The sequence below is a fragment of the Argopecten irradians genome, chromosome 5, assembly GCF_041381155.1.
Source record: "Argopecten irradians isolate NY chromosome 5, Ai_NY, whole genome shotgun sequence".
NCBI classification, from domain to species: Eukaryota; Metazoa; Mollusca; class Bivalvia; order Pectinida; family Pectinidae; genus Argopecten; species Argopecten irradians.
In genome coordinates this window covers 27,589,267-27,595,770 of record NC_091138.1, presented here as the reverse complement: position 1 = coordinate 27,595,770, position 6,504 = coordinate 27,589,267, and positions in this window count along the sequence as shown.

The window sequence follows — 6,504 nt, the reverse complement described above, 5'->3', positions numbered from 1 at the left end:
TGTAACTCGGTACAGGCGGGCGTGGTGAGTCGGGTCTTACAAAACAGCTATATTAGGGCTGCTGCATTGTATTGTTATGATTTATCGCTTGTGTATATGTGCGCGTCATCTATTGTTTAAAAACTGCACAACAAAATATGTTGGAAAGAGTATTCTAAATAAATATAAAATTTAATATCAGTAAAATGTTGGAAAATAAAAACTCACGGAATGTTCTGGAACGTTTATGTGGTATTATTTTATAGCTTCGGCATTGAATTAAGATATGCCTTTCCTATCTCATTTCTTTAAATATATAATGCTGTTGAATAATGGATATTATAAATAAATAGACGATATTTCACAAATAACATCATCAGTTAACATATATCTTGGATAATTCATTGTTAAGTAGCATTTTAAATAATTACAAAGTGATGGAAAGGTTATGTAAACAAATACTCTCTCATCCACCACTATACCAATCGACGACATAGAATATTTCCAAATCAAACCATGATGCTGCACTATAACTTTCCTGATACAGATTGATGTCCGGTAGTTTCCTCGCGTGTTAGTGAATTCGGGCCCCTCGTCTGGCAGTTGCAATGTACAGGCAATGTTTCTTTAGTCACCGTCCTCTATCTCCGAAGGCGCCTGCCACCATGTCATCAAATAAATACAGACCAATCCAAGATTAATTGTACAAAAAGGAACAATTCCCCATACTGTTGTAACGTGTACGTACTATATAGTTTACCCTGTAGAAGTATTATTTACAAAAATGAAATGAAACTATTCTTTTAATATATATGTTTTGTTTTGTTAATATGGTTTGTCTCTATATTGTTATAATGGAAACATGTCAATTAACGTTCGAATGATAATGATATTGTTAAGAAAATAAAACAAGATATTATAAAATATATATGTTAAATCATTACATGCAGTATACATTTTATATCTTGTATACGTTATATAATTATATAGATTGAAAGGCATTAGTGAAAACAAATTACTGTATAAATTAAAACGTTTTCTTTTTAAAACTTAGAATCCAATCTATGAATCAAATAGTCACTATGTCGCTGTTGTGATATCGTGTCGGCAGCTTTTAATTCCAAGTGATGTCTTTCCTTTCCATTTCAGTTCAGTAATAGCTGAATGATTTGATCAAATACATATTTTCTGCTGCAATACACATTCAATTATCATGTGTAAATGAAATCAGTAACTTGTGTTCCTTTCAGAAAATACATAAAGGAATCGTCATGTGCAAAAGTTGAGATACTAATGAAGAAAGATGGACAAAATTCGTAGTGTTGTACCTGACGAACCCAGGTAAACATGAAGTGGACATCTAGTGCACCGCCAACACAATGGATAGCTTTGTTCTTCACTTGTGAGGAATTAATGCAGAAAACATTCCATTCCAATGTACGAAATTATCATTTAAATATGCATATTAAATCATTCGTGTGCATAGCCGAGTCGGGCACCTACGGGTGTGTCTGTCAGCTCTCTAAGCAGCTACGATGTTTATATCACTAGATTTTCCATTAGATAAGAGGGCTGTCTCATATTAATATTATATCTACAGATACAAAAACTAGAATCCTATAAATCTACCTCGCAATATAGTAGATAAAAAAGCACTCGTTAACACCATTTAAATGGCCTTTAATTTAGTGTTGTTTAGTACTTGATGCTCTCTTCATCGTGAAATGTATTGAGAATTTTGTTAATAGATTATGATATATTTTATTTTGTGGTATTGAGCACTCAGAGTATCCATACAAGAGCAGATGATTAGCCAAAGAGACGAAACAGTTATGAACCCTTTAAGGTAAGATCATATCCAGAAAAAAACTTATAAAACATGTTGCGACCAATCAAACCTTATCTTCTGTTAGTTTTCTTAAAGGTCCCAAAATCCGAAGTAAGATGTATGATGTAAAACTTCTTGTTTTATGGAAAATGTCTTAACGTGAAATGAGTATGTTTGTGCAAATGATATACATCGTATTTAAGTGAATTTTTCATCAATTTTTTATTGAAAACCAATTACGTCATATGAATCATCAAACGTCATATGAGTCATATGATCGTCGTATTTTTTATTTATTTTTTTTGTGTTGAAATATACAGATTTCTGTCCATTCATCAGGATTTTGCAACGAATCTACATAATCAAATTTTTGGTTTTACTCGCCAGATACTGTTGCATTGCAATCAGTAAGGGGGCTTAGAAGGAAGAAATAGCCGTTGTATTTTGAAAATGTTTATTACCTAAATACAGCTGTTTGTGTCGCTGCTCAAACGTCGTCGTCATCAGCCAGGTTCATCTGTCTTCAAGGGTTTCGATGCTTATCCTGGAACTCTCTGGGTAGGTCAGTAGGGGTGCTCAGTCCCTACTCTTCGACGGTTGGCTTCCAGCTACCCTCGCCTCTGCGTATCCATAGCCAATGGGATGCTCTCTTTGCCTCCTCCTCTCTAACTCTTTAATGGCAGTCTTCCTCGACTTCCCCGTGATGCCGAGGGTACCTAACATCATCCAGCATGACTTACTGGGGAATCCTCGACAGCTTACCTCAACTGGGAAGTTCCATGCCTGCCAGTCTTTTCTCCCGCACTCGTCGGCCAACTATGTATATTTTGTCCTTTTACTCTCGTGCGCCGATTCACATCTTGTCTCTCAGAGCACAGTCAGTTCCACCATTACCAGTTTCTTCTTGCTAGGAAATACTACCACTATGTCTGGTCTTAGTGCTGTCTCCACCACCTCTGGGAAGGCCAACATTTTCCCCAGGTCCACACGCATTTCCCAGTCTCCTGCACATCCTAGGAGGCCTAGGTTGGTCTTTCTAGCTGATTTCATTGATGTTTGCCCCTCCTTTTGAAACTGGATGAATATGGGCCTTTCTGTATTCCCTTTGCGTTCTTCCTTTCTCTCTTTCCAATGTTTCCTCAAGCTTCCTTAGCACCTAGCCAAGCCTCCATGTGTGTCATCCTTGAGCCAGTGCTACTTCACACGAAGAGAGGATGTGCTCTAGGCTTCCAGTCCTATCATACTGCTGACATGTTGGATCCTCCACCAGTCCTCATCTGTGAAGATTGTTAGGTGTTGGAAGTACATCGTATACTGCTCCCAAGATGAACTGCCATGGCGAGTATTTCTAGATCTCTGCCCAGGACAATTTCCTCTCTTCTATTTCCCACAGGGTCCATGCCCCCTCTTCCCCCCCCCCGACTCCAATTTCTACTGATTTCACTCTCCTCGCCTCTTCTTCTTGTTGCCATGTTTGGCTGGCCTCTTCCCAACCCCTGTCTTACTATGCAGACTGTCCCAACAATATCCTTGTGGCGAAGTCTGCTCTCTGCCTCAGATACAGCCTTGCTGGCTGATCCCCTCCTTCCTGTTCTCGCTTCCACTCCAGCTTATCTTACTTTCTCATCCTTGGAGTCTTTGAGTGTCATGACAACTCCTCCACTAATGATATTAATGGGAGCTGTACTTTTGATGTTCGGCTGTATAGTCCTGTTGATGAGAAGCACTGAACAACCCCTAACCATCTCCGGAGATGTTTACTTATTCTCCTTCAAGTCCCTCGACTGTTGATACGGTTTGTTTGTTTGTTTGTTTGTTTGTGTTTCACGGCCCATCGACAACTAAGGTCATTTATGGCAAAACTGCACGTCATGTAGCAGGACAGAAGACTAGTAATGATTGTATCTAAAAGATTAGGATAAGACATTGCTAAGTAAGAACTAAAAACCACAAATTGTAAAGTTTGATTTTATAAAAAGATTGTATGGGATAAAATAATTATGGTAAAAACACATGAAAAAAGCTCATTCAATGTTGATTAAACGACCCGATGTTGGGTTTATACGATCATGAGATGGAAAACATTCATATTTTGTTAAAAATGTCGATCTCTTTGAGATAGTTGAAAATAAGATTATGTCTCACGATATGGAACAATGTGTACATGTCGGAGACATCGTAATACGTATCTCGTATGTGTTTAAAATCAATACAATGCACTAAAATATGCTCAATTGTGAAAGGAGAATCACATGCATGGCATGTAGGAGGCTCCTCCCCTTTATATAGATTGGATTGTGTAAAATATGTGTGTCCAGTTCGGAGGCGAGAGAGAACAACTTCCTCTCTGCTGTCTTTCCGACTGGGCAGTTTAGGATTAAGTCTAAGTTGTATTTAAATAGTTTATTGTTTGTTTCGGTAGACCACCTTTATTGCCAATTGTGTTTGATAGCTGACTGAATAGAAGGTTTGAAATCAGTGTATGGTAGTTTCAAATCTGTTTGTGCTAGGCGAAGAGCAGTCTTAGCTGCCCTATCGGCCTTTTCATTCCCCTTTATACCCACATGACTGGAAATCCAGAGATAAGTAATTTGGGTTTTAGAAGATAATCGAAATGTTCGGATCAAAAGAATTCGGATTAATGTGTTTCTAGGGTTTCTTGATTTCAACGCCTGAAGAACCGAAAGAGAGTCGGAACAGATGATTGCCTTTTCAATACGGTGTTCTTCGATATGGTCAAGCGCAAGACCGATAGCACATGCTTCAGCAGAGAAAATGGAGGCAATATCCGGGAGTCGTATAGAGGAACTGTGATTAGATGTACAGCATGCTGCCGCAACATTATCACCATCTTTTGGGTCGTCAGTGTAGATCTGAATATGGTCAGGGAAAGCCCTAATGCACTCCCCAAAGGAGGATTTGTGTTTTTCGGGTAATGCACTGGATTTTGCCCACTCATGTAGAGATAAATTGATATCAGGTGTCTGAACTAGCCATGGTAGTACATCCGATACGGTGTGGTCGTCAATGATGTCGAAATTTATATTTAGTTCCTGCAAGAATTTTGAAATTCTGATGCCAAATGTTACGGAGATCTCGTATAACATCAATAGCCAGGATAGTCGTGGCAGTAGTCCTTGTTAAAATATCCATGCCTTGAAATTTCTTGGTAGGCCTGTCTTGTCGATATTCCTCAATCTTTCACAAACGTACTGTTTTCCCTTGCTTTTGTTGTTGAAGACTTTGAAACTGTCGTCGTACCATTTCCCAAGACACTTGATAGGATTACCAACTATAGATGGAATTTCCTCTCCCTGAATAAAAAGGCGAAATTGTCTAGTCACTCGGCCTTTCTGCAGGATCATACATCTGAATTTGACAGGCTTAAATTTTATCCTTGCCCAGGTTACTGTATCCTCCAATGCTGTTAGGATCCACCTTACTTGGACATGCGTTGTTGCGGTAATTGTTAGATCGTCCATGAATCCCCTGCTCGGTGGTTGTCTGATGTTGGTACTAGACAGTTGGCATCTCGTCTCTCTTTTCCTTGCTTCGATGATCATTTTCATCGTCATAATAAAAACACTACAGAAATTGTGCAGCCTGTCACTATTCCCTTCTCCAATTTCTGCCATGATGTTACATAGTCCTTGACCGCAAATCGCAGATGAATTCCTTGGAAATAGCTTTGGATGATTCCCTTCACCTTCTCTGGGATGTGGTACTGTTCCAGAGCTCTCTCTATCAATTTGTGTGGGACGGTGCCATACGCATTCGCCAGGTCAAGCCATACTACTGTCAGATCTCCACGGTTCACCTTTGCTTTCCTGATCAGTTGACTTAATACGCTTGTATGTTCAACACATCCAGAAAAATCGGGTACCCCACCTTTCTGTCCTGATGTATCCACATACTCGTTAAAAGTCATGAATGTTGTCATTCGCCTGGCCAATATAGAGAAGATATTTCCTTCCACATTCAGCAATGAGATTGTTGAGTTAATTATTCATATCTTATACAACGTTTTAACATTTTTGTTCTTGGTTTTAATTAAGAAATTATTAAGGTTATAAATCAATTTTATTTGGTTTCGTAACGACGAATGTAAGACGTTTCCTTTCGTGAATGATGCGAGCTGTATGGCGACTACGCTGGTGTTAGTGGACTCTTTATAAGTATAAATGTATCTATTTCTTAGATAAATGGTTCGACGCCATGTAGTCTACTCGATAGTGTTATCTTAATGAATAGTATTAATCATCAAACCAGGTCACATTATTACAACTGGCAAACCAGTCGTCCCACTTCATTCATCATAGCTGCTAGAATTACGTTAAGCCCAATCTAGCAATAAATATCCCACATATAAAATGGTCAGAACAAATGTTATGTATGGAAAGTCACAGAACGGAACGGTGATGTAAAGGTCAAAAGTGAGCGTTGGTTTTGCAGTAACATATATCTATACATAAACCTATATATTTCTGTAACGGAAAAGCGAATGCCACAAGGAGAAATAAATCATGCATAGTCTTTTTTTCTGATGTTACTTTGTAATAACACTTTACGTTAATGGTTTACTCCGCAGAGAAATTATAGCTTGAACCAATGCAACGAGTCTCCCCCTTTTCTGACATAATAGATAATCAGAAAAATACCATATTTGAAATATATAATGATAGCTACATGTGTGTATT